General features: G+C 36.3%; 1 pseudogene; it reads right to left on the reverse strand.

The window, feature by feature from the left end:
• Window positions 1–635: 635 nt before the first annotated feature.
• Window positions 636–852, reverse strand: LOC132350945 (ATP synthase subunit e, mitochondrial-like; annotated as a pseudogene).
• Window positions 853–12,209: the final 11,357 nt, after the last annotated feature.

The following is a 12,209-nucleotide window of genomic DNA, read 5'->3' on the forward strand; positions in this document are numbered from 1 at the left end:
TGGGTTGGGTGCCATACACATACATTTCCATAGTACTCTGTTCTTACCTCTCTCCTAGAATGTGACACCATTTTTTCAAGTCCACAGTCCCTTATCTGCAATTCCAAAATCCAAAAAGCTCTGAAAACCAAAAGTTTATTTTATAACTGGTGCCAAAACTTATTGGCAGCAAAATCTGACCAGAACGGACATGAGGCTATTTATAACATTGTTTTACAACAGAAATGTTGCTGTATTCGCGCATAGGAGGCTGCCTCAGGCTCTATTGGGAGGTGTTACATGTTACACGTAACATGTATTGTCTTACCTTTCTAAAAATCCACAAATAGTGCTGCTTCTGAAACACTTGCGGCCCAGATGGTTTGGATAAAGGCACATGGCGCTGCACTGTCGCCTGATTGCTAGTCTGCGTCCCCCACCCGCGGGTGAGGTCTCTGGAGTTAGTCCTGATTCCTTATACCTGCTGGCATCTAATGGGTCTCAACAAATGTTGAACCAAGGTATAAGCAAATTAGTATTCACTATCAATTTAGCATATTTAACTTTATCGACTTTCTCTGCTCGCTCATTTATTTATTTATTTCATACAGCACAGAAAGCTTTACTCATCCACATTGCTCCGGAGAAATGCAGGCTCACTTTAATATGCCGTCCTCTCGGGTTCCTGCCAGTTCTCTCAATGCGTTTCAGCTCATCCTGCTTCGTTTTCTCCTCAGCTGCTATCCTCCTCTCCTCTTCTGCCTGGGTTTCAGGTAATTGCAGCGCTTGGCTCTCTCTGTAGGCCACACTGAGGAACAGGGCAGAGTAGCCGCCAAGCTTGAGGAGCGGAGAGACCTGCACCGGTGGTACCATCTTGTCAGTGCTCTCTTCTTATTTTTTATATGTTACTATTTTGAGAAAGAAGAGTGAGAGCTAACAGTCCTTTTTTTAATCTCTTTTTTTAAATGGAAAACATAAATATTTGGCCAGATTGAAAAATCCACAACAGAACCAAGAATAATATTATGTTTCCTAGTTTTTAGATTTGTGTTTTCTTACCTAGAATGCCAGTGACTCAAAGGCCAAGGGAAACAACTTTCTTTCAAATGTTATATCAATCTTACTAGTTAAAATGTTGAAAAATGATCATAATGTAGGGAAGGATATAGTGAAATGGACATTCTCAAACAATGCTAGCAGGAGTATGGGTTGTTAGAATCTGTCTAGAAAGCACTTTACAATACAAATCAAGAAGGTTAAAAAGTTTACATCCACAGTAGAATGGAGAATATTTAGCACCTATTATCTAAGAAACATTTGTGTTCTTGAGGCATATCAGTTTTATTTCTTTAGGAGATTTCAGCATATGTGTTACTTTTTCTGAAAGCAGCCAGTATTTAGTTTTATAAGGCCTGCTATGTTAATATTTTTATCTGAAAAGTTTTTAAGACTTTGTTTTGTTTAAACATTCTTTTTAAAAGTTACAGCTCCTACTCCATCTTGCCTTAATACATTGTGTAAGTACATGATAGGGTAGTTTAAAAAGCTCTCATACGTAATATGCTTTGTTGGCTTTGGCTAATAATTCTATTACTATATTACAATGCATAGTAATTTTTGAACACCCTATCAAAACAGTGTAGGCAATGCATAGTAACCTCCACATTGCATTAAACAAAGTACATATAGAAAAACAGAGGTATTCTATGTACACTAAATATGAAGGGTTTTAATATGGGAATTAGAGGCTTCCACAATCATTGGAAGAGTTGGGAAATTAAAGATCAGGGAAGTTGGTCCAATAACCTCAGTTTGCATTGCCAAGGTGGTTGGCTCTGAGAACTTTCTTGGAAGCCTCTGTTTTTCTCAAGAATCTCCAGGAAGCTCCTACAAACTGTATGAGCTTGCAGCACCAAATCAAATAATTCTACAGCATCCACCGCTAGCCATCTCAATTGTCTATGGGATCAAAGAGGGTAATTTGCAAAGAACTCATCCAGAAGCTACCGTGAACTTCATGTCTACTCTCAGCCTACACATCTATCTGTCACTACCCTGGGAGAGTAGTAGCTTCTGCTCCTCCCCATTCCAATGTCACATAAGTGCCTGTAGCTGGCAGACTCTAACCAGAACCATCTAGGGAAGGGGATTCTGGGAACAATAGTTCTCAGTTTCTCCTCTGAGATTCACAGATCACAAATGGGAAAGTATGATGCCAAATAGATAACAGCCATGTTTGTTTCAGTGTTGATGACAACTGCATGATAATTTTCTTTACTAATTTTTTATGCTATTAGTATTGGTTCAGTCAAATTCACTATTATTAGTTGACTGAGACCAAGAAATCTCTCAGCAGGCAAGTAAAGCAAAATTGAATTCATCCTTTTTTGTTTGATTTTTTTTTTCAGCATTCAAGTGTTTTATTACAGTTGGTTAATTTTTAACAATATCCCAACTATGCCAATACAGTTCATTTGATTAATATGTCTCTTAGGTAAGGTGAATATAAAATTTATTATCTAAACTAGGAAACTTTTAATACTGAAAGGGGATTTCCATTAACATTATACTGGGACCACAGGCATAAATCTGGATTGTCAAGGACAAATTGGGATGTCTGGTCACTCTACCTTTTTTTTTTTTTATTTGAGGTATAGTTGATTTACAATATTATATTAGTTTTAAGTGTACAACATAGTGATTCAAAATTTTTATAGATTATACTCCATTTAAAGTTATTATAAAATATTGGCTATATTCCCAATACAATATGCGATTGAATTCATCCTTGATCCACCATGCGGTCTATTAAAAATTATTGCTACTTGGTTCTTCATTTCAAAATGCTGAGGTGCAAGAAGCTGAAGCAGCACATCAAATATCACCATTAATCTTTTTTTTTTTTTTTTTTTTTGTCGTATATGGCCTTTATTATGTTGAGGTGGGTTTCCTCTATGCCCACTTTATGGAGAGATTTTATTATTAATGGGTGTTGAATTTTGTCAAAAGCTTTTTCTGCATCTATTGAGATGATTATATGGTTTTCATTCTTCAATTTGTTAATATGGTGTATCACATTGATTGATTTGTGTATATTGAAGAATCCTTGAAACCCTGGGATAGATCCCACTTGATCATGGTGTATGATCCTTTTAATGTGTTGCTGGATTCTGTTTGCTAGTATTTTGTTGAGGATTTTTGCGTCTATATTCATCAGTGATATTGGTCTGTAATTTTCTTTTTTTGTAGTATCTTTGTCTGGTTTTGGTATCAGAGTGATGGTGGCCTCATAGGATAAGTGTGGGAGTGTTCCTTCCTGCACAATTTTTTGGAAGAGTTTGAGAAGGATGGGTGTTAGCTCTTCTCTAAATGAGAAAACTCACCTGTGAAGCCATCTGGTCCTGGACTTTTGCTCGTTGGAAGATTTTTAATCACAGTTTCAATTTCATTACTTGTGATTGGTGTGTTCATATTTTCTATTGCTTCCTGGTTCAGTCTTGGAAGGTTATACCTGTCTAAGAATTTGTCCATTTCTTCCAGGTTGTCCATTTTATTGGCATAGAGTTGCTTTTAGTAGTGTCTTAGGATGCTTTGTATTTCTGCAGTGTCTGTTGTTACTTCTCCTTTTTCATTTCTAATTTTATTGATTTGAATCCTCTCCCTCTTTTTCTTGATAAGTCTGGCTAATTGTTTATCAATTTTGTTTATCTTCTCCAAGAACCAGCTTTTAGTTTTATTGATCTTTGCTATTGTTTTCTTTGTTTCTATTTCATTTATTTCTGCTCTGATCTTTATGATTTCTTTCCTTCTACTAACTTTGGGGTTTTTTTGTTCTTCTTTCTCTAGTTCCTTTAGGTGTAAGGTTACATTGTTTGAGATTTTTCTTGTTTCTTGAGGTGGGCTTGTATAGCTATAAACTTCCCTCTTAGAACTGCTTTCGCTACATCCCATAGGTTTTGGATCATCGTGTTTTCATTGTCATTTGTCTCTAGGTATTTTTTGATTTCCTCTTTGATTTCTTCAGTGATCTCTTGGTTATTTAGTAACGTATTGTTTAGCCTCCATGTGTTTGTGTTTTTTATGTTTTTTTCCCTGTAATTCATTTCTAATCTCATAGCATTGTGGTCAGAAAAGACGCTTGATATGATTTCAATTTTCTTAAATTTACCAAGGCTTGATTTGTGACCCAAGATGTGACCTATCCTGGAGAATGTTCCGTGCGCACTTGAGAAGAACGTGTAATCTGCTGTTTTTGGATGCAATGTCCTACAAATATCAATTAAATCTATCTGGTCTATTGTGTCATTTAAAGCTTCTGTTTCCTTATTTATTTTCATTTTGGGTGATCTGTCCATTGGTGTAAGTGAGGTGTTAAAGTCCCCCACTATGATTGTGTTACTGTCAATTTCCTCTTTTATAGCTCTTAGCAGTTGCCTTATGTGTTGAGGTGCTCCTGTGTTGGGTGCATATATACTTATAATTGTTAAATCTTCTTGGATTGATCCCTTGATCGTTATGTACTGTCCTTCCTTGTCTCTTGTAACATTTTTTATTTTAAAGTCTATTTTATCTGATATGAGTATTGCTACTCCAGCTTTCTTTTGATTTCCATTTGCATGGAATATCTTTTTCCATCCCCTCACTTTCAGTCTGAATGTGTCCCTAGGTCTGAAGTGGGTCTCTTGTAGACAGGTCTTGTTTTTGTATCCATTCAGCAAGCCTGTGTCTTTTGGTTGGAGCATTTAATCCATTCACATTTAAGGTAATTATCGATATGTATGTTCCTATGACCATTTTCTTAATTGTTTTGGATTTGTTTTTGTAGGCACTTTTCTTGTGTTTCCCACTTAGAGAAGTTCCTTTAGCATTTGTTGTAGAGCTGGTTTGGTGGCGCTGAGTTCTCTTAGCTTTTGCTTTTCTGTAAAGCTTTTGATTTCTCCATTGAATCTGAATGAGATCCTTGCTGGGTAGAGTAATCTTGGTTGTAGGTTCTTCCCTTTCATCACTTTACGTATATCATGCCACTCTCTTCTGGCTTGTAGAGTTTCTGCTGAGAAATCAGCTGTTAACCTTATGGGAGTTTTCTTGTATGTTTTTTTGTCATTTTTCGCTTGCTGCTTTTAATAATTTTTCTTTGTCTTTAATTTTTGCCAATTTGATTACTATGTGTCTTGGCGTGTTTCTCCTTGGGTTTATCCTGTATGGGACTCTCTGCCCTTCCTGGACTTGGGTGGCTATTTCCTTTCCCACGTTAGGGAAGCTTTCGACTATAATCTCTTCAAATATTTTCTCTGGCCCTTTCTCTCTCTCTTCTCGTTCTGGGACCCCTATAATGCGAATATTGTTGCGTTTAATGTTGTCCCAGAGGTCTCTTAGGCTGTCTTCATTTCTTTTCATTCTTTTTTCTCTATTCTGTTCTGCAGCAGTGAATGCCACCATTCTGTCTTCCAGGTCACTTATCCATTCTTCTGCCTCAGTTATTCTGCTATTGATTCCTTCTAGTGTAGTTTTCATTTCAGTTATTGTATTGTTCATCTCTGTTTGTTTGTTCTTTAATTCTTCTAGGTCTTTGTTAAACATTTCTTGCATCTTCTCCATCTTTGTCTCCATTCTTTTTCCTAGGTCCTGGATCATCTTCACTATCATTATTCTGAATTCTTTTTCTGGAAGGTTGCCTATCTCCACTTCATTTCATTGTTTTTCTGGGGTTTTATCATGTTCCTTCATCTGGTACATAGCCCTCTGCCTTTTCATCTTGTCTATCTTTCTGTGAATGTAGTTTTTGTTCCACAGGCTGCAGGATTGTAGTTCTTCTTGCTTCTACTATCTGCCTCTACATTAATCTTTTTGTGTAAGGCAAAACACAAATAAGAAAGCAAGGTTTTCATTGATATATTGTCTAGAAGGGATTTTTTACCCATGATTTGTGCTTAGAAAAGAATCTCTAATATTCTTCATTGTCAACTATAGAAAAGACAATTTGGGGGCAAGTTTTTAATTTAAATTTGCAATCTCCATGTACTCAATCTCAAATTAGAAATATTCTTTAAAAAATTTTAAATGTATTTTGAATACTTGATGTTTTTCTAATTCTTTCAACTTTTCTTTATACATGCTTTATTTTGGCTCAAAGATAACAGGTACATTGTACATGAGTTTGTAGCTTTTTCTATATTTTGAGGAAATTTTTAAAAATAAATAAATTTATTTATTTATTTATTTATTTATGGCTGCATTGGGTCTTTGTTGCTTCATGCAGGCTTTCTCTACTTGTGGCGGGCTTTCTTCCACTGCACCACCAGGGAAGCCCCTTGAGGAAATTTTGAGGGACTAAAATTCTGCTTTATCAAACAAACTCTCAAGATATGAATAATACCAAAGAGGGCTTTTTCTTAAACCTTCACAACCTAAACTAAATAAAATAACAAAAATTTTATTAGAATTAGAATGCCAGTACACAGCACTATTTAAAAGATTAGAATTATGATATAATATAATATCTATAATTCTGTCTTGCATTTTAATTTGTAATTTTATTAATATTTGTTGGCTCAAAAAAGATACAATATTCTTCTTTGTGTCATCTAAGTCACTCTCTCCTGATGTTCAATTTATTGAACATGTCGTCAGTTTATTTCATCTGATAAATTTTATCTGATGTCAATTTAAAAACTTAACTAGTTTTTGGGCTTCCCCAGTGACACAGTGGTTGAGAATCTGCCTGCCAATGCAGGGGACACGGGAAGATCCCACATGCCATGGAGCAACTAAGCCCGTGCACCACAACTACTGGGCCTGAGCTCTAGAGCCCACGAGCCACAACTATTGAACCCATGTTCCACAACTACTGAAGCCTGCATGCCTAGAGCCTGTGCTCCACAAGAGAAGCCATGACAATGAGAGGCCCATGCACTGCAATGAAGAGTAGCCCCTGCTCACTGCAGCTGGAGAGAGCTGGTGCACAACAATGAAGACTCAACACAGCACCCCCCCATAATTAATTAATTAATTAAAATAAATAAATACTTAACTATTTGTATCCATTTACAAGTTATTAATAATTGTGTATAAAAATAACAGTTTTCACAATCATCAGTAATTATTCCAGCATTTTACTCCTGAAATAATAAATATCCATTTATATTTCAAATGACATTGAAGTAGACATTAATCAGCAAGGCAGTCCAGGAAAATTAATGTAGCAGGACTGAATAGAATGGACTAAGGAAATAGGCTTAATGCAGAGATATATTGGCTACAATTCTATTACCATTATTTAAACAGGAGTTAATGAGTTCCTCAACTAGGAAAGAGACCAAAGAATCAGAAAGATGGGACAATTGCAAGATGTAACAGGGAGGGAAAATTGATGGATTTTGGTAACTGGCTGAATGTAAGAAGAAAGAGAGATTATCCAAGATTATGCTTAGACATTTTAGATAGAAGATAATATGGGTGTGAGAAGAAGATGCTGAGATGGTAATACAGAGTACAGAGAAGGCCAAGGACAGCCTTTTGAGGAATACCTACCCTTGAAGAGTCTGTAGGAAGGAGTGAGCAGAGAAGGCTAGAGAAGGAAAGGAACAGTCTCACAAAGCCATAGGAAAGAGTTTAAGGAGATAGTGGTAACAATATTCAGTGTTGCAGAAATAGCTCTGGATTTCGTGACTAGGAGGTGTTTTGTGAACTTTAAGAGCACAGGGTTCTGGGACTTCCTTGGTGGTCCAGTGGTTAAGACTTCGCCTTCCAATGCTGGGGGTGTGGGTTCGATTCCTGGTCAGGGAGCTAAGATCCCACGTGCCTTGGGGCCAAAAAACCAAAACATAAAACAGAAGCAATATTGTAACAAATTCAATAAAGACTTTAAAAATGGTCCACATCAAAAAAAAAAAAAAAAAGGAATGAATGAGGAATAAGGAAATATGACAGTGTATTTTTTCAAAAAGAATATCTAATCAAGCCATTTAAAGACATGGAAGTATCTTAAATGCATATTACTAAGTAAGAGAAGCCAATTTGAAAAGGCTGCATATTGTATGATTCCAACTATATGACATTCTGGAGAAGGCAAAATTATGGAGACAGTAAAAGGATCAGTTGTTTCCAAGGGTTAGAAGGGAGGCAGAGACGTATAGGTGGAGCACAGAGGATTTTTAGGGCAATGTATGGTACTTTAATGGTGAATACACTTGCCCAAACCCATAGAATGTACAGCTCCAAGAGTGATTGTAACGTAAACTATGGATTTGCATCATAATGATGTGTCAGTGTAGGCTTGTCCATTGTTAACAAATGTACCACTGTGATGTGGGATGTTGATGGGAGAGAGTTCTGTGTTTATGTGGAGACAAGGGGTATATGGGAACGCTCTGTACTTTTCACTCAATTTTCCTGTGAACCTAAAACTGCTCTAAAAAATAAAGTCTAATTTTTAAAATGAGTATATAACAATTTTTCATTAATATAAACTTCTGGATTCTATTCATGTATATATCACTCTTATTGTACTATTTTATAGCCCTTACAAATTTCAACAAAATATACCAACTTATTTTTGTGCCCAATGAAGTAAAGAGAGTATGGTGGTGCTATTCAGTTAAATATATGATAGAGGGACTTCCCTGGTGGCACAGTGGTTAGGAATCCTCCTGCCAATGCAGGGGACATGGGTTTGAGCCCTGGTCCGGGAAGACCCCACATGCTGTGGAGCAACTAAGCCCGTGCGCCACAACTACTGAGCCTGTGCTCTAAGACCCACGAGCCACAACTACTGAGCCCACGTGCCACAACTACAGAAGGCCGCACACCTAGAGCCCGTGCTCCGCAACAAGAGAAGCCACCACAATAAGCCTGCGCACCACAATGAAGAGTAGCCCCCGCTCGCCTCAACTAGAGAAAGCCCACGTGCAGCAATGAAGACCCAATGCAGCCAAAAATAAAATTAATTAATTAATTAATTTAAAATATATATATATATATATGATAGATATATATTTAGAATTAGTTGCATTTCAGAATGACAGGATGGTGCTGAATTTTATACTAAGTACTATAGAAAAATAAAGAAGTATTAGATCTGTTTTTAGATGCTTATTACGTGTTCCAGTTATTTTATTGCTGTGTTAACAAACCACCCCAAAACTTGGTAGCTTAAAACAATAATTTATTATTATGTTTCACTTTTCTGGTTGTTAATGGACAGAGCTGGGCACTTCTCAGCTGGGGTCCTTCAAACAGTTGCAGTCAGTTGACAGCTGAGGTTGGAGTCCTGTGAAAGCTTCTTTACTGACGTCTCATTGCTTGGCTGAGATATCTACAACAGCTGGGGACTGGTGGGGCATTTCTCTCTTTCTTTTCTCCATGTGGCCACTCTACAAGTCTGGCTTGGGCTTCAACCACATGACGACTTAAGGAGCAAGCATTCCAAGAGACCCAAGCAGAAGCTTCAAATCCTGGGAACTAGTGTGGGAAGTCATGCAGCATCACTTTCACTATATTTTATTAGGCAAAGCTGTTATAAACCAGCCCAGATTCAAGGGAGTAGATATAGGGAAGGAAGAAATTGAAAGTACAGCAATTTATTTAGGGGATATTTATAAATAAACACACATATATGGAGATAAACATATCCCTATGAAAAAATTTAAGAATAATTATAATGAATGTTCAAGTATAAAATAATATGCAAACATAAGACCTTAGTAATTAAGATGGGAAATAAGATTAACTCCTAGAGGTCTATTCAAAGACATTGCATTTTTTTTAGCAAGGTTTCTCAAGAGATTGAGGACCCAATGCCTGCAATGACCTTTGAGATACCTAATCAAGCAAGTGATGCCAAACTATCTGGCGGCCAGATAATTAATCCAGAACACCTCTGAACTTCTCACATAGTTCAAGATCTAAGTTCCAGAATATTTTTGGCCAAGGTATCCTCTATCTTATATTCTCATGGCTGCCTCTGTTTTTCTCAGTCTCTCTGCTTGTCCTTCGGCCCTTAAAGTCCACTGTTCTTTACATTTCCAGCAGCACAATGGCAAATCTACTATTTAGTCCTGATTCTGTAGTTAATTATCTTTTGAACAAGCTTGAAACCCTATAACACTTAGCGACCAGGAAAGATCTTGTTTTCTTTTATTCCCTTTATTTAGTTAATTTTCTTTTCTTGTCTTTTTCTTCTTTCATTCAATTTTGGTAAGACTTCTTATGTCTTGTATAATGTACTCTCCTGACATTTATAAATGAGGTTCAATGTAAGTTGTTACTTTAATTTGATAAAACATATATTCTCTACCTTTGAAAATATTTGAATGTCTCAGAAACTTTGTCTTTGCTGCACACACAGGCAGAATGGAATGATATTTTAAGATTTCCTGCAACTAGAAAGGTATGGAAAGTTTGACTGATTTATATTGTGTTCTGACTTCCTGAGGCAGTTTTCCTAATACTATTCCATTTAACTCATACCCTAAAACAAAGCTTGTTGTTTTTTTTTCTTTTTTTTAATCAAAATTCAATCTAGAACTGTGTGTTTCAGTTTTGTTCTTTGTCTCTTAAGCTTAATTTCTATGGAGTTTTATAGTAGTAGCAATTTTATTTTATAAAACTTCTGTTGGTGGGATGATTTTGAAAGTATTTGAGAAAAAGAAATCCTAGTTTAATTTTCAAAATTACTTTTAAAAATAAATAATTTGACTATTTAACATATATTTGTTGTTCTATAATTGCTTTTATTTCTGCACCACAAAATTTAAGATTTTATATATTCTCTAATTACTTTGTGTGTGAGAGTCACATCTTTTGCAATAACAGTGTTTGTTCTTTGGGGCAGGAATCGCGTTTTATGGTTTTTTTATATCCCTAAATCCTGTACTGCAGTGTTATAATGTTTGTAATGTTTGTAGAGGCTTCCTTGATAAATCAGTGTTTGTTATATTCTTTCAGTTTAATTCTTATAACTGAGTCTTACTTGCTCTCCTTAACCACATGCTATAGAATCATTATAGACTTTCCTGTGGTTTAGTTTAATCTTAAACAGCATTACTGGTTATTTGTACATAGGTCTTTCTGACTTAAATCTTTCCCCTAAGAATTAAAACGAGAAGGGATCATGTAATCTTTCTGAAAAGATCTCTCTCTGTCATTTGTTTCTTCATGGCTCTTTATTCGTGTAGTATGGAGGTTCTGGCTCTGGAACCAGACTACTTGGGTTCAAATCCTAGTTGTACCACTAACTACCTCCGTATTCATGGGGAACTTTTCTGTGTCTCAGTTTCCTCAATTTCAAAAGGGGCTAACAATAGTAATAACCACTTAATAGGGTTTTTGTGAGGATTAAATGAGCTTGCTCATAAAAAGCAATAGGACAATTCTTAGAACATGGTAATTAAGCAATAAATGTTAGCTGTTGTTTTTGTTGCATTGTTTATTTAGATTTAATAGCTTTCATTCTTTGCTAATTGTATCTTCTTAATGATTTTACTAAATGCCTATTGAAGCAATCACATTTTGAAAATCATGTAAGCAGCGAGCTTTCATCGATAAGCTTGTTTCTAAGCTGCTTTCTGGGGATAAAAAAGGAGGAGGGGGCAGGAAAATTTCATTTTTCCATACCAGCATTTAATCCTTCCACCCTTCTTCAGTAAAGATTTAAAACCATGTGTTAGAGATACTGCTATGGACTAAATGTTTGTATTCCATTTATATGTGGAAGCCTAATCTTCATTGTGATGGTATTTAGAAGTAAGGCCTTTGGGAGGTAATTAGGATATGAGGGTGGAGCTCTCATGAATGGGATTAGTGACTTCATAAGAAGAGACATGGGAGAGATGATCTCTCTCTATCATGTGAGGATACAGCATGAAGGCATCCGTCTGCAAACCAGGAAAATGGCTCTCGCTAGGAACTGAATCAGCCGGCACCTGGATCTTGGGCATCCCAGTCTCCAGAACTGCGAGAAATAAATTTCTGTTGTTTAAACCATCCAGTCAATGGTATTTTTGTTATAGCAGCCCAAACTGACTAGGACAGATACCAATTTGAATAAACATACAGCCTACAGCTTTGAAGATCTCACAGTGAGAGAGTCAAAAACACAAGATCTCTGTCCAATGGATTACAAGGTGATGTGGAATGTGTCGTTATGTACATGTGCTCTATAGGATAGAGCAATTTAGTAGCCTGGAAAAGTCAAGGAAACCTCTGAGCAATTGACTTTTGCATGAGTTGAG

Source organism: Balaenoptera ricei, chromosome 1 (genome assembly GCF_028023285.1).
Source record: "Balaenoptera ricei isolate mBalRic1 chromosome 1, mBalRic1.hap2, whole genome shotgun sequence".
In the NCBI taxonomy this organism is placed as follows: Eukaryota; Metazoa; Chordata; class Mammalia; order Artiodactyla; family Balaenopteridae; genus Balaenoptera; species Balaenoptera ricei.